Genomic DNA, 25,193 nt, shown 5'->3' with positions numbered 1-25,193 from the left:
ACTGGAAATCCCCAAAATCCACCAAAATAAAACTTTTACAACATAAAACGATAAAACATGCAAAACGATAAAATGTGCAGGAATAAACTATCCAAACACCCTTATCAATTATATATATATATATATATATATATATATATATATATTCATGTATATATTCAAACAAATACAAGCATTTGTATTGCTGATTGCTGTAAAAAGATCCATTATAATGCAAGCTGGTCACATAGATGACATGTAGTATACATTACATACTGTCACTAAGTGAACCAGCCCCTTTTCCAGGTTTTGGCTTTTTGTAGAAAGAGAGAATTAAAACCGAAGGAAAGCAACCAAGAATGAATTACATTTCATATTTCTGGGATAATACAAGTGAAACAGATCCTGGACCAGCAGTAGAAATCCTCTCATGCTTCCAGTCGGAAACGATACTAATGTTAAACCTTCATTAGGAGGACAGCATTGACTCTGAGCAAAAGATGTCAGAGCAAGTAGCCATCATGTCCAAAAGAGTGAGGATGAGGATCCCACCAAAGAGCTTAATTGAAGAGCCCAGCAGTAAGGTTTAATTTCAGTGTATTAATTTGAGTAACATCATTTCACAACTTAGTTTTTATCTTTACTTGCTAATGTTGCTGATGCTATCTGGTCATAACCGCTCACTCTCTCTCGTTAACCCTTCACGTTATTTAAAGTTCATTATTAGCTAAATAAAGAGATGTCACTGTAGAAATGTTACTTATTTTAAGCTATATTTTGGACATTAAATTAAAAAGTTTGCAATTGTTTGTTTTTAAGTCACTAACCAACGTTCTTAAATGAAATATTTGAACAGTATCATTGTTCGGCCATTTAGATCTTTGTTTCATTTTATTATACGTTTAATAGCGCTGATATAATAACTGTTGTCTTACTAGATATAAAAGAGAAAATGCTTTATTTGATATCGTGTCTTTCTGCAGCTTTACCAACCGTGGCAGTTGCTCTTCACAAAGCAAAACACACCATTGACCTGAAGGATCAGCAAATCCAACATTTGAAAGAAAAAGTTGTTCTCACAGATGAGACAGATTGTCTGCGTGCCAGACTAGAGGAAGGGAAGTTCTTTGTGTTATAGAGGGTTTAATGTCAGCTGAATCACTTTTACATCATTTGAAACTGACCTAATTTATTAAACAGTATTTTAGTTATTCTTTGTTTACCCTGTGTGCTCAACATTAATAAATTTCTAATCACAATATTTTCATATTATAGTCTTGGACTGCAGGTCCACTCCTGCATCTTTTGGTCCACCTGTGAAGAACCAAACCAGCTACAGTGTTTCCAGCATCTCATCAGAACTCGACTCTTCTCCAGAGGAGGATGCAAAGAAGAAAATGCAGAAATACAAGAAGAAATCCAAGAAGGTGAATTTTCGCAGAGGTATTTCCAAAGTTAGATTAAAAGTTTTAGCTTAGTTACTCTATATGTGAACATCATCTTTCACTTGGGCATGCAGACCCTGCTTAACCCGCGACAAAAAGAACGACGATGGGCATGTTTGTGCTGCTGCGTCTTTTTAATGTATTTGGCCTGTTTTGGGTAGAGCACAGGGCATCCATGCCGTCAGAGAAAGATCTAGCGGTTACATGCAGCAGATTACTGGCGGCTGGCACGCACCACCTCTGCTGTGTTTTCCAGCATGAGGAAGCAGCGCACACCTAGGTATGCCCATAAGAGGCATGGCATGCACACGGCATAGTTTCTGGCCCTATTTGTGTTTCCCCTGCAGAGATAGTTGTCATTCCACTGCTGTAAACACTTTTTTCCTTTAAATACGCAAAGGAAAATGTTTTGTGTTTTGCGTGTAAAAGTTGTGGTATAAACAGGGCTTAAAAAATGATCTTGTTCTGGCTGATTAGTGCTCAAAAATGTTCTTTCTTGCTTTCTTTTCTTAATTTCTTGCTTTGTGTCATAATGACCTCTATTAAAACTGTACTGTCACGGCTCTCTGCAATAAAATGTACTCTAACCTTCAGCCAAGACTATTGTAAGCCTTGAGCAATTAAATGAACTAAGAGCCTTGGTCTTTAAATGTTCAGTGGATTTTAATTTAAGCCTAAAACTTAATATATGTTAATGATTATAGTACCTTTATGGTCAACCATACAAACCAGTCTCCAGAATCTGACTTTTTTTTTCCTTTCTTTCTTTTTTCTTTTACTTTTACTGGTGCCTGACGATCCCGAACCATGAAGACTACGCCACATACTGACATTTTTTTTTGTTTGTTTTTCAGTAAAAAATACAGAGGAGTCTATTGCTCGGTATCGTCGTGTGCTGAAACTTGTCAGATCAGGAAAAAGCAAAGCAGAAGCATACGAGACCCTTCACCATTGTGAGTCAAGCACCTATTGCAGAGCTTGCTGCTGTCAATCCAGAGACACACGGCTCTAAGAAAAACCAAAAATAACTAGTATTGCTGCTTTTACAAAGTCGTGTCACTCGCTTTGTGTCTAAGACCCAGAGGCCAGCCTCACTGAGGACCAGAAGAAGAAAGATTTGCTTCTTGACATAGTGAAGAAATAGAGGGTCTATGTATACATGCAAATGGTTTTTGTTGGCACTTTCTTGTCTTTTCTTCCATTAGGATAATATACAAGTTATGGTCATTCTCTATGCTCTCTTTCAGCACGTTGTACATGTTTGAAATGTTTTTGTGAAAGTTTTGTAGTTCAACTGCAATATAAAATGTGAACAAAATGGACCTGTTTGAAAGACACAAAGTCTGCTGTACAAAGTAGTTTCTTCTGGCTTTGAAGAGACATGGGAGCTGGAATTTTATTTACTTAACTGTAAACATTTTACTAATACAGGTAAACCAGCGGATTGTTGTAAAGAAAATATTCAAATAAAAGTTCTTTCCAGTTGGATTTGATTGTAGTTCATTTCTGATATGTTTGTTTTAAAGGAGACACAATTTGTTGAACGGCTACTTAATTGTAACTCGGACATAAATTACTAGTTACTTCATATTGAATTTGATGTGACTTTACTTGGGGGTACACATTTATATTGAAGTCATCATTAAGTAATGATGAAATCTTAATGAATAAGGATTTACTTGTACTGAATAGATCATTAGTTAGTTATTTAGACATGGTATCACCATGTGACTACTTTTAGAAGCACATGTCAGTGAAGTACACATACTGGTCCAGCAAACATGGAAATGTGTATCCTATTGAGGCTGCATTTTTCACTTTATTGGGTGGACCTGTGGTGTTTTTCGGATCAGAAAAGAAAAAGGTTAGCTTCTGAATGTAAATATTTTAGAGCAGCTTTGTATTTTATATACAAACATTTCCATATATATGTCAGTGTTATTGATAAATGAACTGCATTGATGCAGTGATTTTACAGCCTTAATAGTCACTCAAAGTGCTTTTACATCCATGTTCACAACACGTGAACATCTTTGAGTGCATCTTGCATAAAAATAAAAATACACATTACACAGGACAAAGGATGTTTACAGATGATTACCTACACGCTTTATGGCTCTCTGCACCCATCCAAAAGTTCTGGAACAAGGTTTGTGAGGATTTATCAACATGGGTTAGATGTAACATTCCTGCATGTCCTAACCTTTGTTTACTGGGTTATCTAAGTGACATTAATATAGTATAATATAACTTGGTGTTGGGTTGGCATGGCCGGTGGTGGTTTTGCCTGGGGCGGTCTGGACCTGTCGGGTTCTTGGGCGGGGCTCTGCTGGGGGTAATGGGTGGCCCTTGGGCCTGTGGGGTGGCTGGCCTTCAATGCGGCCCGCACCGCGGCGCCCGGCACCTGCGGGACCTGCTCACCGTCGCCCTGTGCTGCCCGGTGCCCCTGCCCCGTTGCACCTGGGGGCTCCGGTCTGGGGGCCCCTTTGCTCTGGTCTGAGTGGGCCGCTACTCTGTCTGCGTTGGCCGTCCTGGGCTTGGTGCTCTGTGGACCTGCTGGGCCTTTGGGGCCTCGGGCTCCCCCGTCCCCCACTGATGCTTCGGGGTGCAGCGTGATCATGGCCCTCTTGCAAGCACACATTTCTTCCTTGTTGTATGGCCACACACGCACGTTCACACGTGCACGCTCACAAACGTGCTCGTCTCTCCGTCTGCTTCTGACTAGATGTTGCTGATGTTTGTGTGTTGGTATGTTTCTCTGCAGGTACGTTTGATGACTGCTGTATTTTTTCATTCATTTTTGTAAGTTTTTTTTGTAAGAAAATAAGATTACAATAAAAATAATAAAAATATCAAGGGCAGCCATGTATATAACATGTCTCCCTTGGTAGAGCAAATCTGTCAAGCAAAATATGGCACACAGACCACCGTTCTGTATGTTAGGATGCTGGACAGGACAGGGTAATAAATAAATAAATAAATAAATAATAATAATAATAATAATAATAATAAATCAATAACATCAAATTACATGATATATTTTGGTCTAAACTGAAAAATTTGTCAACATAACAATGAATGTATGAATTAACAGTGAATTAATGTTCATCAACTGATGATCTATTAGGCATGAAGTAATCACATGAATCAACATTGAGATCATCGTTAGTTCATGAGCAATAGGAATTCATTATAGAGCTATCATTAATTAATGCATGAGTTCATATATACTATACATATACTTATGTATATGATTTGTACCATTGTGGTAAAGTGTTTCCACTTTATGTTTTCCTCTTTTCTGGTCCTTTTCTCAGCATGTGCTCTCAGCTCACTCAGCACGTTCTGTTGCGCTGCTGCAGATGAGAACCTTAGGGAGTTGACTTCCTGTTTCAAAATAAAGTTCCGTTTTCTAAAGTAAAATAATTCCACTTTCAGGAACTGACAGTACAATGACAACATTTTGTCTCAGGGTACATTCACACCAGAATACCATGGGGAGTTCAGCTGGGTGGGGAAACCAGAAAATCTTCATACCTTTGGTTTGGTTTACTCTTACACTGTATTTTACTCAAGCAGACCAAACTCTGAAATGGATCATGAGGCTGAGCTGCTTCTGGAAGTTTTTACATTTAAGATTAATCTAATCTTCTTTATGAGAATTATCTACTTAGACTTGAATTTGGTGAAAGGTGGTTGTCTTTGGTGATATTATAAGCCATGATTATGCATGCCCCAGTTTTTTTTTTTTTTTTTTTTTTAAATACATGGTCTCTCATATCACAGGTTTTACCGACCACTGTTAACCCTTTAAGCACCAGACCATGTCTTCAGAAAGAGAACTTAAACCTGTTACCACTCTCCACCTCTAAATGACAGACATGGAATTGACTGTCAGTAATTGTCAACATAAAATCAAGACCTTAAAAAAGTTTATCTCATTTGTGCCCCGTTTTTCTTGACTGGCCCCCATCTAAACTTTTCTAGACCCGTTCCTACATATCTGAAGTATAAATCCTTTTAACCACCAGTCAGCTACTTTTTTAGGGACGGTCCTGCTCTGATTTGTATCTCAGAACATGTTCATAAGTTCTATCAGATTGTTGTATTTTTTGTTGTATTTAAATATATTTGTTTAAATGTTACGTTTGAATATTTTGTTTCATGTTTTATTATTATGCATTAAAAGATGTGGACCACAGGAACTTGGAGTAGCCTTCACTTTGGAGAAGACTAATGGGGATCCATTATAAACTAAACTAACTGAAATCGGCTGTTACCAACATGTTTCAGTCTTCAACTGAAAAGTTTTTTGTTTTTTATTTTTAAATGTGGGAAAAGTGCAGGTGTTGAACCCCCTTAACAGAAAAAGTGTGGGTGTTAAAACTTCTTCATCCCTCATGTTTTTGATGCCCTCATATCCATCCATGATTGGGTTGACTTTACCTTTTGGCCTCTGCTGAATATCCGGAGACTTGAGCCACTGTGTTGCCAGATCTCACAACAGAAACCAGCAACCAGCTCCATGGAATTAGATTATAATATGGTTACAATGAATTGGGTTGAATTGGACTGTCTGTAAAAGTGCCTTGAGATGAATTTGTTACAAATCAGCATGTAAATAAAACTGAATTGAATTAGAGAGCAGGTAAAGGCAGGTGTCAGCGATGAGTGAAAAACCAAAGTCACACACAATCTCTGCTGGTTTGCAATCTTCATTTTTCCAAGACAAACATCACTTTCACAACAACGTGGCCATGTTGAGTCAAAAGAAGTGAGCCCACCTGATGGTCAGATCAGATGTGTCTCACAAAGCACATGCTGCTGTATTTACACCTTTTATAATCAAATTAAAGCTTCTATCTAAGTGGTTCTTCTGCTGCTGCAGTTTGTCCATCCGGTGAAGCTGGAGATTGTCTTCGTCATGCATTTAGTTGCTGTTTAGATTGTTTGGAAGCTGGGGATTGGAGGAGACCAGACAGGGGGCCTTGGATTGGTTCTGGTTCTTCATTTATGTATAAGAGCTTTTTGAGGGGCTCTGGAGTTTGCATGTTCCTCCCACTGTCCAAAGGCTGGACCTGTCCAGATAAACCTGCCTCTCACCTGCTAATTCCTGGGATGGGCTCCAGCTTCCTCATGACCCTGAATTGGACTAAGTGGTACAGAAAATGATATGGTAGCTTTTATTTTATTATTGAGAAAGATAAAAAAAATATTAAAAGCCAACGAGAATGTAAAACTGACCTCGAGTGGAAGGTGTTCATGACAACTGTTAGCAGGATATCCTCATTATCAAGACAAACATGGAGGAAATCCAGTATTTGTGCAGTTTTTGTAAAGACAATGATTTTATTGTCCTAAAGTGCGTCACATGCAGTTTTTCATGGTTTATCTAAGACATCAAGTCATCATCTGTTTTCTCACCATGCTGGGACAACTGGAAAACGGGGGCTTATTGACTCCACAAAGGGCGGCAACTATTCCTGAGTAAGAGGACAATAAGCTGATTATTTTATGTGATCAGGTCAAGGACACCACAGCCGACGCTGGTTTCCTCTCAGGCTGCATCCTTCTACACTGTCGCTGCTCCATCATCCATCACAGCCTGTGAAGCATGTGCTCATGCACGAGTTCATTTTACTGAGAGTAGAGCAGTTTTAATCTGATAATGTGGTATTACAACATTTAAACATATTATTTCTCTAAATATGAAAATAAATGAGACATCAATAATGTATCCCAGAAAAGTTAAGTAAAGATTTTACCCATGAATTTATTTTACCCTGTAAAAATATTCTGAAACCTCCTCTTCAGTCTGACTTCCTGTCCAGTTTTACCAGACAGCGCTGCTTGTCCATTCATCAAAGGAACAGCAGTGGTGTCCGTTCAGAGGAATTATTATCCAATCATTAACTTGAATACTTTTACAAAACAGCTTTTCAACATCTCACTCTTCATTTAAATAACATTTTACCATTACCACAAATGTTCGAATTTACCAAACATGGTAGTGTTCTGATTTGTATGGTAGTTGATAAAAATAAAAAAAATAAAAAAAATGAATGAATGAATGAATGAATAAATAAAAGCAGAAACTGAAACATACGCTAAACCATGTGAAATCTGAATCTAAGGCTGGGAATTTAATGCTTTCTATGATGTGTATGTGTTTATCTTGGCTGCCTCACTCTTGTGTTTATCTGAAGAATCGTTTGTGCACATCCTCAGAAATTAATGCCACAAGTTAGCACACTGCAATATGTGAGTAACCAGTGGGGGCAGTGCAGAGGCCAGTTTGAACAGACGTACAGTCACATGGTCAACAGCTAAATAATTATGGAAAGTTTAGAAGACAATTATGTTGACCAAACATAAAATGTCCCACATCTTACCGGTGTATCGCTGGAGCTGCAAACCAAACACACAACTCTTCATGTTTATAGTTTTGTTTCTATCCTACAAATTGAGCAACTCTATCTATTCTGAGTTCTCTAATGCGCCCCCTGGTGGAATTCTGTAACAACTGCAGTACACAAGCAAGAATGAGAGCATTTACACTTATGATGGAGTCCACTAGCTACACCAACATACCAACATTTTTCCTGTTGATACGATACTATTAGTTTATGGAATAAATAAATAGTACTTTTCCATCAAAACCAAAACTTTTTTCCCTTTAAAGGAAAATCACGACTGTACAGTGTACAACAAATCTTGATTGCAAGTTCAGTATGAATTAAAGCCTCGAGCGGCGTAGGGGGGTAGGGGTTTGCCACAACACATGCTAATCTTTATCCCCACAGAGTTGGGCCAGGGTGACGAGAGAATACAGACATGTTAAGTGTCACACACAAGTGAAAGACAGAAACACCTCATGTTAAATGGCAACGCACCAACATCCCACAGGCGCCATGACCACACCCTTTGATGTATCCTAAAGCTTTTACTAACTTTAGTGTTATATGCTTATCCTGAAAAAGTCTCAGTCTGATATAACTAAATCATTTGTAGGAGGAATTTGTTAAAAGTTACGGCTAAAAAAAAGAAAAAAAAAAGAGAGAGAGAGAGAAATTACAGAAAAACAAACTTTTTTCAAAATGGCCGGCTTCCTGTTTGACTTAGACTATAGTTAGCTAAGAGGCTTTTTTGTAGTCCATGTTTGTGTTTTAGCCTTAACTTGATTTGTCTGAGAAATAATGAATGAAGTTCAATGGAGAACTAAAAGTCAGTTTTTGTCAGTTTTTCTTAATGAAGGACAAGAAGAATATAAAAATAAAACTAAGAAACTGTATTTAAAATAAAAAAAACAAACAATAGATATATAAGTGGAATACAAAATTATAATATAATATAATTAATATAATATAATATAATATAATATAATATAATTAATATAATATAATATAATATAATATAATTTAATATAATATAATATAAATAAAAACCAATTAAAGGAAATAAAAATACACTGAACCTGGAAACTGCATTTATTTTTGGTTTTCCATCAAACCTTATAATGAAAACATAGGAAACAGAATTTCTTGTATGGATGAACTAAATGCTTTTCATCTGCAGCGAATCATGTCGACGTTATTCCAACATTGTGTATCTTGACTCAGTGTGGAAGTTTCCTGCTGTATTTTTTTCATTTCTCTTCCTGGTAACATCATTTACAGGCTCATCAGGTGGTGGATATCAGATGTCACTTCTTCTCAGAGCTGCTGCCATTTCAGTAAAATCTACACAGCAACAGCTGATCAAGCTTAACTCAGGCTGAAATTAAATGATGTGATCTGCAAAGATGGGAGAAATATTTCTTACCAGAAGGCATGGTCCTTTTCTTGCACATTTTAAATGCTGTAGTGGGAAAGTTTGGGGTGAAATGCCCTCACTGAGACAAACCACACCATGCAAGGTGATGTTACTCTGCACAGCCACTGAAAGTGATATGAAAACAATGACTATTATGCAGATTTACTTGTTTTAGACTCCATTTGTCTCAAAACTTCACCTTCAGAAGACCCCCTTTCCTCACAGATGCAGCCATTGTACAGATGAATGAACGACTCTTCTTGGCCAAAACAACCACCCACAAACTCCTGGAATGGTTATTATTAAGGAGGAGAGCACCTGAGTCAACAAAGCAATGCTCAGCTATAATGAGAGGCTTCCTACAGCATCCCCCGTCCACCTGCAACGATGCAATTATCTCACATCATTCATTTAACACAGCAGTGCAAATGTTCACCAACCCTAATATGTGAGCCATATTATCCAGGATGTTTGCAAAATACTAAACTTCATCATACTCGTATCCCGAGGCCGTCAGAAATAACGTGTTAAAGGCAGTAACTAACTGCGTTAAAATTTTTTACACATATATTGCATGCACAGCATCCTCCATTAATGACCGCGAGACACGGAGGTGTCCAGAGGCAACATGGAAAAACTGAGTCCACTGGTTCTATGCATGGATTTGAGGACATCAAAAGGCAGAGAAGTTTAGATGGGGGCCAGGGAGGGGCACTGACCAGGCAAAGGTAGCCCTGCATCTACCAGTGTAATGTAATGTAAAGTTTATTAGCAGACTCAAGTCCATATGAATCACAAATAAAATACATATAAAACACACAACTAGTAAATAAATAAGTACATAAAAAACACAGATCACCTAAACTACATACAGACATTTCATCCAGTGCATCCTTAAACTGGATGAGTAACGGGCACAACTCTGGAGGGGATCTGAGAGAGCCACCACAAGTGCATTTGTGGAGACATCCAGGCGCTGCAAGAACTTATACATATATATTAGTGTACCTAATATGAACATTTTATGGATATTGCAAACTCTCATATTGTCTTAAAGCATGGGTGTGCAATTAGGGCTGTCAAAATGATTAAAATATTTAGGCAGATTTCAGGCCTAGTCACAAATGGTGATTAATCATGATTAAAATTTTTAATATATTATTTCTGTATAATATAATATAATATAATATAATATAATATAATATAATATAATATAATAATACTGAAAATCGTCCACCAAGCGTCACAGCAGGCGATGCAGCTGTTTTCCTTTTTTGGTCATTTTCATGGTAATTTTGGGGCTCAGTGGGTGATGCCCTTCATAGGTTTGCCGTGGACATGCACACACTGGCTTAACCAACACGAGGTTGTGATTACTACTTCACAGCTGGTGTTTTGGAACAGACAACACAGATTAAGACGTCAGAGGAATTAACAACCTTGAAACCAGGCTTTATACCTGGATATGTTAAACCTTGTTTCTGGAATACCCTCCAGTTCATTATATGTGGGATTATTTAACCTGAGTCTGTTTTAGCAGCGGTAGTGAGGATTCTTTACGTTGTATAGACCAATATGCAACCAGCCCCACATAGGTACAGCTAAAGTAAAAACAGCTCTTGTTCCCTATCAAGCCACAAAGAGGCAGATGTAGTACCCTGTGATGAAATCTTACAGTGCTGTATTTCCTTCATTGTCTGCTGTTCTGGTTGAGAAACTGGGTAGAAATATGAGTTAACTAGCTATTTAAGGGATTTTTTTCAGGTTTTATCATCACAAACGAGCTATATATTTCACGGTACTATTCTTGTCATTTTGTGCTTTCTTTCCTGATAACTGCATTAAAAATGTGTTTTTTAAGGGACAGGATACCTTGATAAGTAAAAGAATAAAGTTCAAGGAAACAACAGGGTTATCCTTGTTGGAAGAGGATGTTTCAGACAATGTCAGATACTACCTAATATGTGCTTCCTACCATATCAAAAATATCAAGAAATGTTGCTATAATTGGAGAGAAACTCCAATTATACTTGCTTCTGGTAGGGCATGTATTCAAATATACAGCAAGAAAAACAAATGAAAAATGTGTACGGGACCATGAAACTTAACAGCAGAGAACTGAATAAACCTCATTCAAGATTTCATTGAAATGCTCTACAGTCCTGGACCTTGGTTGCTGGATTTCTGCTTCCATGATGCTCCAGATGTTGTGTACTGGTGAAAGGTCTGGACTGCAGGCAGGCCAGTTCAGCAGCCGGACTCTTCTCCTGTGAAGCCATGCTGCTGTGATGGATGCAGGATGTGGTTCAGCATCGTCTTGCTGAAATCTGCAAGGTCTTCCCTGAAAGAGACGTTGTCTGGATGGAGCAGATGTTGCTCTAAAACCTCCATGTACCTTTCAGCATTGATGGAGCTTCACAGATGTGGAAGCTGCCCACGCCCTAGTGAGTCCTGAAGTTCCTCCTAAGCCCATGCAGTTTATTCGAGTAGAGAATCATTTCTGGTTTTTATACAATGCTGCCTGAGGACCCCAACATCAGAAGCATCCAGCCTTGTCCACAGAGATTCCTCCTGTTTCTCTTAATATTTTGGTGATATTATACACTGTAGATGGTGGACCTTTACAGTCTTCACAATTTTACATTGACAAACATTTTTTTTAAATTGTTCCACAATTTTTAGAACCTCTGTCCATCTTTCCATCTGAGAGACTCTGCCTCTCTGAAATGCTCCTTTTATACCAGTCATGTTACTGACCTGCTGCCAGGTAACCTGGTTAGTTGTCCAATGCTCCTCCAGGTGTTTCTGGTTTGTACCAGGTACTTTTCCAGCCTTTTGTTGCTCCTGTTCCTACTTTTTCCAGACGTGTTGCTGCATCAGATTCACTATCAGCTCATGGTGAAACGTCTCAGTTCCACCATCTGACATGTTTTTTTGTGTTCAACTGGGAATAAAATATGAGCTGATGAGATTTGGAAATGATGGAATTATGTTTTTATTTATTTTTTTTTTCTGTTTTTAATTACATAATTCATGTTTTTTTGGATTTGAACTGGTTTTATGGAAAGCCCTTTAGTCACCTTTGAGTGTTGTAAAGCGTTATATAGATAAATATTGATTGATTGATGGATTTAACTCAGAGACCCAACTCTTTTAGAAGCACGGTTAAATAGTTTTGGAACAGGAATTGACCACAGCTTCCTTCCCCTTAAGTCTTTATTCTTAAGAGTGTGTTGTTGTCTATTCGTTGGTGTGTGATATAATTCTGTAAAGTGAAATGGTCTGTGGTGTCAGGCCAGAAACTAGTGAACTGCAGGATCTCAGTCCTGGGGAACTCAAAGGCAGTTTCAGACCCGGGAATGTGGATCAGAAAGGCTCATGTCGGAGGCACATACATTTAGGCACCACAATCTACTTTCAGGAAGTCAGAAGAATACAAACGCTCATGTTTTCTATTTTTAGATTTTTTTGTTATTTTACTTTAGGTAGCAACATAGTTATAATGTCAAACTCATGCCAAAGACAGATTACCTTCACAGGTGTGATTCATACTGGTGAAATTCCAGTATGGAGCACTGGAAAGGTTAATTCTGTTGTTTCATCTAACAGGCAGAAAATCTGTGTTAACACCAGGAACATCTATGAAAACCTTCGAGACCTGAATTACAGGTCAGAAAGGAAATTTGATAATGCGCACCTGCACATGGATCCGTTACGGCAAAACCTAAAAAATCCTGGTGTAATTATAAAACACCAGAGTGGGTTGGGTTTCACAGTAAACCAACACTACAGCTCCATCTTTCCGCCTGCAGCACTAAATATAAACATGGACAGCTGAAGAGGGCAGGACACGGAGCTTCCTGGGGTTAAACTGAAGATTTATGCCAACAGAACACAGACAAAGCCTTTAATTGCATGAATCTTTTTAGGCATGGAGAGTTTATGGAGTTGGTCTGCTCCCAAACCAACTTTATTAACACACATGTGCAGCTGTGCTGGTGGTGGGATAAACATCTGTTTTAGTCCTACTTGTCATAATGAGATAACCCAATACTGACACAAGATGCTCTTAAACGACTGCTGCAGGGAACACAACTTAGAAAAGGACAATGTTCTGATCTTTTATGAGTAAAGTTAGTGAGAAATCCTTTAATTTACTGAATTTAACTGTTTAACTTGATTTTAGGTTTTATAATAGCTTTTGGGACCTGAAGTGGCTTCATTTTCTGAACTTTGTCCACACACATGCATTAGCATTTTATTTATGTATTTTCTGTGTATGATTTAAATTTCAAGTCACATAAAGTCCATCAGTTGTATCAAAAGAGACTCAAGAACTGAGTTAACTCAGTTTTGCCATGTTGGACCACAGAACAAAACGTCCACCACCATTAATATGAAGCTGGATTAAAGCTCGCGCAGTGTCTGCGTACGGTAGGGCTTGCTCAGCTGACGCTGGTTAAACTACGCACTTGAGTGCAGTGACGGCGTCATGTTGCAGTTTCTCTTCCGCACTTACTGCAGAAATCCAGAAACAAATCTGGAAACACATAATAATGAATTGACTAATCATGACGCAGTACTTCAACGTAACGTGATGCGCAGCAGGGGTGCACGTCAGGTCTGAAGGAGGTGTGCATCAAGCCTCCATGGACCTACGTGGGGCATAAACCGGAGACGCCGTAACCGACCTCATGCACGATTATAAATCCGGCTTTACACAGGTCCATCTGTTCGTCCGTTCATCTATCCATCCATCCATCCATCCATCATCCATCTATCATCCATCTATCATCCATCCGTCCATCCATCCATCCATCCATCATCCATCCATCCATCCATCCATCCATCTATCATCCATCTATCATCCGTCCGTCCATCCATCCATCTACCCAAGTCTGACAATACCAGAGAAAATAAATACACAGTCACTGACAACGGCAGTGACGGAAGTCAACACTGAATTCTTGCTCGTGGGGTTGACATCTTAGCCATGATCTTATCCCTCAGGTCAGTTACTCTCTCATTCAGTTCAACTCTCATTGGGGCTTGGTACCCAATGTCTGGGTGGCGTTGAAGTTAACACCCCCTTCTGAGCTGGCATAGCAAGTAACCGTTTCCGGTAAGACTGGCAACTGCTTCACACTTCTTAAATAATACAGTATCTGTGGTGGGTTAGTAAAGGACGGTGTAAAATTTCCTTCTTACAGTTAACTTTACAAGGTGTGGCAACCAGAAATTCAAAGCTTGTATATTTCTTGGATGATATAAGGATCTATACCAGGTCTACTCAATTTGGTCGTACAAGGGCTGCAATCCTGGAAGTTTTCAGTGTTTCCTGCTGCAGTAGCCCATTTTTCGCCAGGATGCCTGCCGAATATATATATATATATATATATATATATATATATATATATATATATATATATATATATGCATTAAGTTGGAGTGCTACTACTAAATCAAGCACAGCTTAGACCAGTGATTCCCAACCTGGGGTCCGGGACCCCACATTAGAACATTAGAGTCGGAATACAGAGAGGAGGTGGAACACCTGGTGCAGTGGTGCAGAGAAAACAACCTCTGCATCAATGTGAAGAAGACCAAGGAGATGGTGGTGGACTTCAGGAAGGATAAGCGCCCTACTCCTCCCCTGCACATCGGAGGAGTAGCTGTGGAGGTGGTCTCCAGCTACAGGTACCTGGGTGTGCACATAACCGAGGACCTCACCTGGAACACCAACACTTCCCAGCTGGTCAGGAAAGCACACCAGCGCCTCTACTTCCTTAGGAAGCTGCGGCGAGCCGGACTAGGGAGCGCTGTCCTGAGGAGCTTCTACCGCTGCGCGGTGGAGAGCGTCCTCTGCACCTGCATCACTGTGTGGCACGGCAACTGCACCGCCGCTGAGAGGAGGGCTCTGCAGAGGGTGGTAAAGGCTGCACAGAGGACTATGGGGAGCAGCCTTCCCACCACCTCAGACCTCTACACAGCACGATGCTTGGGGAGGGCCCTCCGCATCATGAAGGACTCCACCCATCCAGCACATGGACTTTTCCAACCCCTCCCCTCAGGCAGGCGGCTGAGATGCATAAGGAGCAAGACCACCAGGTTCAGGAACAGCTTCTTCCCCGAAGCTGTCAGACTGCTGAACTCTTGCCATGCCCTGTAGACCCCACCCTACTTCCCCACCTCTGAACACCAGCCCAAACCCTGCTGCCCTGCCCCCACCCCCCCATCCCCACCCCAACTGAATCCACCCCCCCCCCCCCCCCCCCCACCCCACCCCCCCTCCGACAAACAGACCTGCACTGCAAACACTTTACTCCCCCCAGGGGAGTTCCTGTCCACATGTTTACATGTTTACCTGCTGTCCATATAAGTGCAATATCATTAATATTAATATCAGAAATGTTATACTTTGGACTATCACTACCTCATGCACATACATACTTGCACATATTTATCTAGGCTGCACATGCAAACTGGGCTCTTTAGTGTTTACTGTTATTTTTATTTAAAAAATTTTGCTGTTTATATTCTATTGTATTTAGCTTATATTCTATTTATATTTAGCCTATATTTCTATTTTTCTTCATGTCTTATTTTATTTCACTTATTGCCCTCCTTCTTATGGCTCAAACCGGGACCTCAGTTCTAATTTCGTACCATAAACATGTAAATGTGAGCTGGTATGACAATAAAGTTCCTTGAATCCTTGAATCCTTGAATCCTAGAGGCATTGTGATTAATGTTCACACATTGTCCATTTTTTAAGAATGAAAAGTAAGACTATACATTGTAAATTTAACTTTGGCTATATCAAAGGACAGGGCTCAACCTAAATGCTGTACTTATGGTGATAAAAATATTTAACCAAGCATGGGTACAACACGGGGGGGGGGGGGTCCATGGCTTTTTAGTTCTTGCATAAAGGGGAAAATAGTTTGGGAACCACTGGTATAGACAGTGGGACTATGGTACATGAGGAGACTGGGGAAACATTGGTGTGTTAGTAAAAGTAAAGCTAGAAACTTCTATTTTTTCATTATTATAGAATTTTTCAGTAGTTTTAAAATACCGTGCTGTCCTGTTATTTGACAGTATGCTCTCAGTTGACAGAATATTACTGCTTTTTTAAACTTTATTGTCATGGTGCACATTGAATCTAAAGTATAATTTTGTAAAGTGTAAACAGTGTTTGTAGTAGATATTAGCAGTTTGCACCCAGTTATATGTATTTCTCCTTAAATTTCCACTGATCTGAAACTCTGCTGTCAGGCTGAATGATGCATGACTTAAGTTGACAAACTTCTTTGCATCTTTTTCTGATCACACATCAGAAAAAGATGCGTGTGCAGCAGTGTGGCTGTGTTCTGATGCCCTGCAGTAGGTGAATATTTTTCATTTAACAGAAAAAGAAGTCTTCCTTCTCTGACTCTCTGGTCATTGAACACATCTACTGACAGAAACTTTGTTTTCCTCCAGAGCTGGAAAATGAAGTTAAATGCTCCGCGATGAAAAGAGATGCGTGCCGAAGTTAAATCCTGGAGAGAATGGACCCAGTTTAACCCCTGCTCGCACTGACCTCCACTTTCAAACTGTGAAGCCCAGATTATTAGAATTTAACTGTAATATGCATCATTTAATAAGAATGCAACTTGCCTGTAATTTAAATGCTAAATGGACTGTGTTTATATTGTGTTTTTTAGTCTTGCAGACCTCTTAAAGCCACGTTCACACACACTTCTTGGACTGTATAAACTTTTACAGCCAGTGCAATGAGATATTCTTGTTATCTACATCCACACACTGATGGACGGATCAGAGGCTATTTAGGGTTCAGTGTTTCACACAAAAGTGATTCTTCTTCTTTTTTAATCTTGTCCCGTCCAGCACGGTAGCAGCAGAATGATGGTCTGCTGTGTTGTGCCAAACAAATTTGCTTTGTCAAGAGGAGTTTTATGGATATAAGACCTCTTGATAATTTAAGTATTATTCTTTATTTTAAAATTTGTGTATTGCTGAATTTACATATTTTATACTGGAGCCATGGGTGCTTCTGCTGTACACTTCTGGATTGATTTTGGACCTTGATTCATCACAGCATGCAAAGCACTTCTTTTCAGTGGGAACTACAGTTATTCTTTTACTCCATCTCTCTTTGTCCAATCTGAGCTGGTCAAAGCTGGTGGGGGTTCATGGTTTGCTGTGAAAGGTGTTGCTGGAGGAAGACCATGGTGGTGAAAGTGAGGCAGACGGGGTGCACTGTGCTGGTATTTTAATCATCTCTGCCAAGCTAACAGTGTCTGGGGGCATCTGATTAGCCTTTCAGTTGCTGCGATTACAAAAGATGCCTTCATGTTTGTTCAGCTGACAGTTAACTGCAGGCAATTATCGAGACTTTCTGTGTTTTAAAAGCTAATAAATGAACTGGCATAAAGAGTCTAGAAGAGTATGCTTAGCTCAGAGAGGAAAAATGTTAATGAACTTCTTAGATGTTTTACATTAATTGAGGCCATGTTGGCTTAGAATTGCTTTAAATAGCCTGGAATTAATATCCTTGATTTTGTTTTGCCCTCAGTTTTTTTTCATTAGCGAAACACAACAGGAGCTTGTGGAGCTGAAAGAAAGATAGAGAGGAGAACACTTCAAAGCCTGATTAAAACCAAGATGCTTTAAAAAAAAGGTAAGTGGAAAATGGCAGATGCTTCCTTGAACAGAACATCTTCATCCTCTTCATCTCCTTTATCTCTCCAGATCCCCAGTTTGTTAGAGGATCAAAAGCTTTCCTAAAAGTGAGCTTGTTCATGTTTTGAGGACAATAATTGTGCCTAACATCTGACATGAACCTTCAGTAATCAGAGCCCTCTCTGTGGAACCAGGGTGTATATTAAAATGCAGTGAAACTTGAAAAAAAAAAAGTGTGTTTCCACATTGAGATCTTTATTACAAGATGAACAACTCTTGTGTTAAACAGGATTCATTTAATAGTTACATTTGAAAATATGCATTTTTAAGCAGCAGAGCCTACAGCCAGCAGCCGGTTCTCATAAACACAACTGACCCTCTTTTTGGCCAAAATAATAATATATAAAAAACAATCATGTTAATCAATATCCAAAAAAACATAAGAGTTTGGTCTGACAGGTTTTGCTAAAAGTAAAACAAAACTTTAAAAAAGGCACAGAGTTGAGAAAGAGGGTGAGAGCGAGCTCAGCTTACCTAACAATGAAATAGGCTCATTAACAAAGTTTAATAGAAAAATAACCAGTAACTCACATATAACTTCAGCACCAGTCTGCTGGTTTTCGTTGAGAAAGACGAGCATGTTTACATGCTCTGGGGTCAGACACCAACACACCTTGGTGACCGTCCGTCCAGCCGTCGAAAACACTGAGGGGACTGACGTCACTGTGATACACAGGGACCTTCGTGCTAACTTATCAAGCCTGGGGAGCCTTATTTCATTCATTTTCCACCAGTCTGTAGGGGTGCAATCCAGGGGTGGGGCAGCCTCCCTTAGAAAGTTCTGAAATTCTGCTTCAATGCCAGACTCACATTGAGTGGTATAGCACTCCCCAAGGAGTTGTGTCATAGCAGAGACCTGGGACTGGCAGGCCGTGACTCCAGTGTTTGCACTCTCCTCGTCTGTGATAGACAACCCAGGGTCCTTGTGTCCACCAGGCTCTGGGACAGCTGCCCTACCGATCTCCATTTCCTTTCCCAGTTCAACCAGTTTCACATTAGCAGCCATTTTCTGTACTGGTGTAAGAAAGTTCAGGTGCTTGTGACGAGGGTCCAGCATTGAGGCGATCATGGGGCGGATAACACAAACTCATCAGACTGAACCTGTAAATGATGGCGGAAATCCATAAGAAAGATCTAAATAGGCAACACGACGCAGATAAGAGGCAAGCGAGCATATAATCAGGCCTACTCCAACTGGCTATTTATTGGGGAAATAATTTAAATTAACATAAAAAGTTTAACTTGCATTCATTGGCGTGATGAGGGAGGACCGTACTTCAGCTTTGGACTCGATGAGTCAGGGCCCGTCTTCTTCACGGCGCAGGAGGTGGATAATGATGAGACCGAAGGTGATGGGATAAGAGTTCGAGATGGAGACGTCTTTCTCAGCAGACATGACCGTGGTGGCACATTTAAGTGCTGACAGCACAGGCTGGGTCTCCTCCATCATCTGCCAGTACTCATCCATCAACTCCACAATCCTGGCGTCTTGAATTTTGGTCACAGTTCGGTCCGACAGCAGCAACAGCCCACTGCTGCTCCACCAGCCGATCAAACATCTCACACACGGAGTTCCACCCAGTTTTGTACGACTGGATAAGCCGGGGCATCGGGAGGCCTATTTGCTCCTGTTTCCTTGGTAGTGCATTGGTCGCTGCAGTGCTGTGACTGAAATGGCTAACAAGTTTATTAGCCGCTGATATTACCCGATGTAGATACAGTGAAAATCCGTCATTTATAGCCAGCTGGAGTGTGAGTGCAAAGCAGGCAACTGAAGTCCAGTTCACTCTGCTGGGGTTGTTGGCAGCGACAATATTGGCTGCATTGTCATGAACGCATGCAATAACTAACTTCTGACTTTTCATGTCAGATGTGTCCGACTTCTACCCTTTGTGTTCCTCAACATTGTTGTAACAGTAAATAATCAACATTTTTAGCATTTGTACATCACGTCTAAATCATTTACATCCGCATCACAATGCATCTTAAAAGTGACTTTTTTTTCCACCCAGAGCAAACACCCTCTCTACCTTCACATCATCATCATCATCATTCCTCAAACTTTCCTGTCTGATAAATCTTATAGTACATCTGGCTTCCTGGTTCTGATGGAGGTTTTCCTTCCTGGTTCTTTTTCTGATGGAGGTTTTCCTTCCTGGTTCTGGTTCTGGTTCTGATGGAGGTTTTTTTTTCCTGGTTCTGGTTCTGATGGAGGTTTTTCTTCCTGGTTCTGGTTTTGATGGAGGTTTTCCTTCCTGGTTCTGGTTCTGATAGAGGTTTTCTTTCCTCTTCTGGTTCTGATGGAGGTTTTCTTTCCTCTTCTGGTTCTGATGGAGGTTTTCCTTCCTGGTTCTGGTTCTGATGGAGGTTTTCTTTCCTCTTCTGGTTCTGATGGAGGTTTTTCTTCCTGGTTCTGGTTCTGATAGAGGTTTTCTTTCCTCTTCTGGTTCTGATGGAGGTTTTTCTTCCTGGTTCTGGTTTTGATGGAGGTTTTTCTCTCCACTGACTCCTGGTGCAGCTCAGGATGGAGGATTGAATCAATTGGAAGATCTGATTCAATCCACTGGTTTCTTCAGCTAGATCATTATTTTATGAACTGGTTTGTATGAAAACAGTATAAACTGGGCTGATGTGGATCACATGATGGATTTGTTTTAATTGGATTATAAATGGACTACAACAAATTGGATTGAATTGAACCGTACCTGTACGAGTACCTTGAGAGATCTTCATTGTAAATCTGTATAAATAAAGTTGAACTGAATTTAAATAAACATTCTGTGACCATATTTTATAGAGAGGAATTTTTCCAGACTAAATCAAAACCAGAAAGCTCATAAACAGTTTGAAAACAAAGCCGAGCCCAAGGTCTCCTTGTGAATGTGAAACTGATGAATGATCAGACTATCGATCAGACACCAAACCCTCTTCACTTACTGGCTGATTTTTTTTTTTTTTTTTTCTTGTAACCAAAGTCTGAATTATCTGACATCTCTGGAGGTGAGGAATAAGTAAGGGTTCTTCATGCATTTCAAAATGCCCCTACCAAAGCCATCCAGACCTTTTATTTGACATCATCCACCGCTGCAGAGCTGAGTCCAGAGGACAGGGAGAAATAACTAAATAAATTTAAAGCCTTGTAGAGCTACCTGTGTCATCTCTGTCTGGACGATTCAGAAACTTTTGGTCTGGTGTGATCTATCTGCCACACTGGAGGATTTGTGCCTCCAGCTCTGTTGGCAGAGTGAGAATGTGGCTGGTATGGCAGGCGGCGGCGTAGGGTGCGGCTGCTCGGCTGGATTAAACTTTCAGGCTTCATCTCAACTGCTCTGCTGTGCCCAGATTCCCAGGACACCTCAGTACACGAGACAGCACTGAACTCCACTTATACACACTCTCTTCCAAACAGGCTACATCTTAAGTTAGAGATAATACTACATTTATCTCAAGTACTGATGAATTTAATGCAACAAACATTATTTTTTCTGCCTGATTTTGATCTCCAGTAGTTTTATAAAAATTATTGTTATTATTGTTATCACACATATTCACCAGCCCTCACCAATAATAATAATAATTATTATTATTATTCAAAAAAGATCCATAGGGAACATTTTATTCACTCTCATATGATAGAACAGCAAATGTTTTAAAACAAACTCTTCCTTTTTAAAAACATTAAAAGTTGTGCGTTCAGACTTTGTTAAATACTAAAAGCCATGAATGACTTCGGCTATGTTTCCTTTGTGAACATCTATAGTAAAGTTATCCAGCATCAAGGCTTTAAATGTTAAATATTAAAAAACTAAATGTGTGTGGTTGTGTATGGATCATTTCATCATTTCATCAGTTCGAGGCTTCGAGCAGGCGAAACCACACCCCCTAAATCAGCCCACTTTATACGATCACCGCATGACATGTGCAGCCAGCAGGCATGACTGAAAACAGCTGCTTCAAACCCCAACAAGAAAGATCTGGAGCTGAGGCAGCACTTTCATCATGTCTCCAAATATAAACCAGTTTGATGAGCTCAGCCACCGCTGTGGTCGGACTGATTAAACATTGCAGTTAAACTGCGCCTCACTAAGAAAGTGTGTAAACATCATCTGAAGCTAATTAGGATGCTAATGCTAATTCTACTTTAAATATAGCTCATTAAATCGCTAATGATGTAACAATCCCTCAATCAATACATCAATGATTATTGACTCAAATGGAACATCTGGCTCGATCATGGATACAACAAATATCTGTCAAAGAACATGAAGAACTAAAATGTCTGATTATAATCTGATGAGGAAAATGTGGATATCTAAAGGTGTGACGAAGTCAGCGAGTACTCGCCTGTTTACTAGGTAGTAAAAATATTTGGTCTGAGACTCTAAATAAGAGGAAGCTTTCCACTATATCCTGAATTAATGTCTATAGACATTTTTTCTTCAGTTTTCATTTCCATGGCAACAACATCCTGTCTGTTTTTGTTCATTTCATTCTTTGTTCACCTACAGCTACTTCAGAACCCGGCGGCACAAGTTCTGACGAGGACCAGAGGACGGGAACACATCAGACCGGTTTTAAAATCGCTGCATTGACGTTTCAGGATTGATTTTAAGGTTGTTTTAGTAGTTTATAAATGTCTTAATGGTCTTGGGCCCTCTTTTTTTATCAGACTTTCTTTTAAATGATGAAACCTCACAGACTCTGAGGCCCTCTGGTAGCAGCCTTTTAGTCGTTCCAAGGCTGAGGACCAAGGAGGGGGGTAATTTTTAGGTAATTCAATTTTGATGTGTAAAGGCTTATTTTGTTTTTAATATGCATGAATTGAATTGTGCTTAAATTTTTTTTAAATCTTTTAAAGCACTTTGTATTGCCTTTGGTATGAAAAGGGCTTGATTTGATTGATTTGATTTGATTTGATTTAAATGTTTGATCCAGAGAAAAGGAGATTGTACTGATTTGATCTGAAAGAAAGCAATTGTGTTAAATCAGTTGTGATTAGTGTTGTTCTACCATTAAAATTTTAAAATCGCATGAAATGCTGCAGTTAATCACAATTAATCACATTGTTATGCACACAATGTTCTTTTGCTGTAAAAGAAGGTCTGCTGCTAAATGAAGAAAATGCAGAAAATTCTAGTTTACAAACACTAAATCACTATTTATCCTCCTTTTGCAAATTTTTTTATGTTTTTCTTTATTTTAGTAACTAAAAAATAATTGAAAATGTGATTCTTAACAATGACAACAAATTTCCTGTAGTAGATATTTTGTCATGATCGTGGGCTGTGTATGGATCATGTATGACGTTTTTTAGTTTTGGGTTATAGTTCTGGTTTTTGTCATGTTTAGTTTCTACTTTAAGATCACAATTTGGGTTTTTGGTTTTGACATGTTAAGTTAGTTTTTCCCTCATATGCTCTGTTTCTGTTTCTGGCTCATTAGATCACCTGGTCTAATTACTCATCCACTTCACCTGTTCCCCATTACTCCCTCCATTTATATATGCCCTTGGTTTTCAGTTACTCCTGGTCAGATCCTTATGTGGTATACTCCCTGTCATGTGTGCTTCTTTGCCTTGCATCTTGGCAATAAACCATTTTACCTGCACCGATCCTGACTGACTGCATTTGGGTCCTCACTTCTGCCGCCACATGTTACATGTTTATCAGCATTTATAAGTTGTCTTTATTCCAAAAGTCTGGTAACATCTGCGTCTCTAAAGGAGTTTTATTTAGCTGGCTGAGGGGAAAATGGCTCTTTGGATTGGAAAGGCTGCAGACCCCTGCACTAAACACATAAACAGGTTTAGCAGCAGTTTTCTCTTTAAACAGCAACAGTTAAAATATTTCTTCATATATAAAACCACATATTTATTAGAAAGAAGGATGAAATATTCAGGATTTACTAACTAAAAGGTAAAAAGTCAGCAGGATGGATTTAAAGCTGTGAAGCTGCTTCCTTCTAAACACAGAAGGAACAATATGTGATGAATATCAGCATCAGGTGAACAGACAGAAAGCAGGATGAGAATCTCACAGCTTCTAGATGGTGAGGAGAGAGAAATATTCACAATATGCACAATAACTTCCATCCATGCACCTTCACTGCTTCATTATCCAGGTTTCTGGATATAAATTCTCTAAACTTTCATTCTTAGCTTGACTGTTTAGCTTCACCTCTGCACCTGCAGCCTCCGCTACCGGGAGTTAAGGGTTAACATCTGGTTTCCGGGTGTAGCGTCAGGTCTGTAGATGTAACTATAAACATGTGTGGTATCCACAGAAAGTCCAGAATCTCAGCTACCAGCTCAGTAAACCCATTTCTATCACCAACACACACAGTTAAGACAACAATAATTAAAAGACCAGGTACACAAAGTCCAAAAAACACAGATGATGCCTCCTCGAACAAACGGCTCCTCTACTGAAAGCTGACATCTCACAGATTCCACAGCTGGAAGTTTCATCTTAATATGACCAAGATTCACTGAACCAGAGGCAGAAGAAGACCCGATTTATGCTGCACGTTTGTAAAAGTCAGAAAACATGTCTTACCTTTGCTGTCTTGCCTCAAAACTTAAATCCACCAGGATAAAACCACATTTAGATTAAATAAAAAACTACATTTCTCATTGTGGTTTGGAAGCAGTTTCCTGGTTTTCCACATTTTTCTGCCTCTTGGGTTTGAACGGACAAAAAGAAATGTCGGTTCTTTTCTGCCAGACAGAAAACGTCTCTTCACTGTAATAAAGACTCTGCATGTTTTTTCTCTGTTCAGAGCCAGTGGTCAAGAACTTTAAGAAAAAAAACTGTGTTCAAGTGTGATAAAAATTTAATGCCATTAATTAATTAATGCATTACGAGTTAACGTGCACAGCCCTAGTTGCAACATGTCAGTTAAAGGGTCCACGATACAGCCTGATTCAAATTTATATTCTGATGATAAGCTCCCTCCACTAATCTCTTTACTTAACACATTTGGCTCATATTCTGGTTATAAAATAAAACTCTCCAAAACACAAGTTCTAAAGTTTAATTATAAACCAAATAAGAACATTCTAAAACTTTTAAAAGGTAATTGGAGTAGCAGACTAATCAAATATTTAGGGGTTCAACTACTTAGAGATCTTAGGGATCTCTTTAAACATAATTACAGCCCTTTAACATCAAATATTAAGGCAGAGCTGAATCATTGGTCGCTACTACCAAT

General features: G+C 39.4%; 1 long non-coding RNA gene across 1 annotated transcript; it reads left to right on the top strand.

Annotated features, from left to right (window-relative positions):
* Positions 1–253: 253 nt before the first annotated feature.
* LOC121655234 lies at positions 254–25,108 on the top strand. The gene is made up of 4 exons (XR_006013108.1): positions 254–264; positions 5,345–5,355; positions 18,618–18,619; positions 24,931–25,108. It is a non-coding gene; the product is annotated as an uncharacterized LOC121655234 (long non-coding RNA).
* Positions 25,109–25,193: the final 85 nt, after the last annotated feature.

Source organism: Melanotaenia boesemani, chromosome 16 (assembly GCF_017639745.1).
Source record: "Melanotaenia boesemani isolate fMelBoe1 chromosome 16, fMelBoe1.pri, whole genome shotgun sequence".
NCBI classification, from domain to species: Eukaryota; Metazoa; Chordata; class Actinopteri; order Atheriniformes; family Melanotaeniidae; genus Melanotaenia; species Melanotaenia boesemani.
The sequence above is the reverse complement of the archived record's forward strand: the minus strand, read 5'-3'. Positions and strand labels throughout refer to the sequence as shown.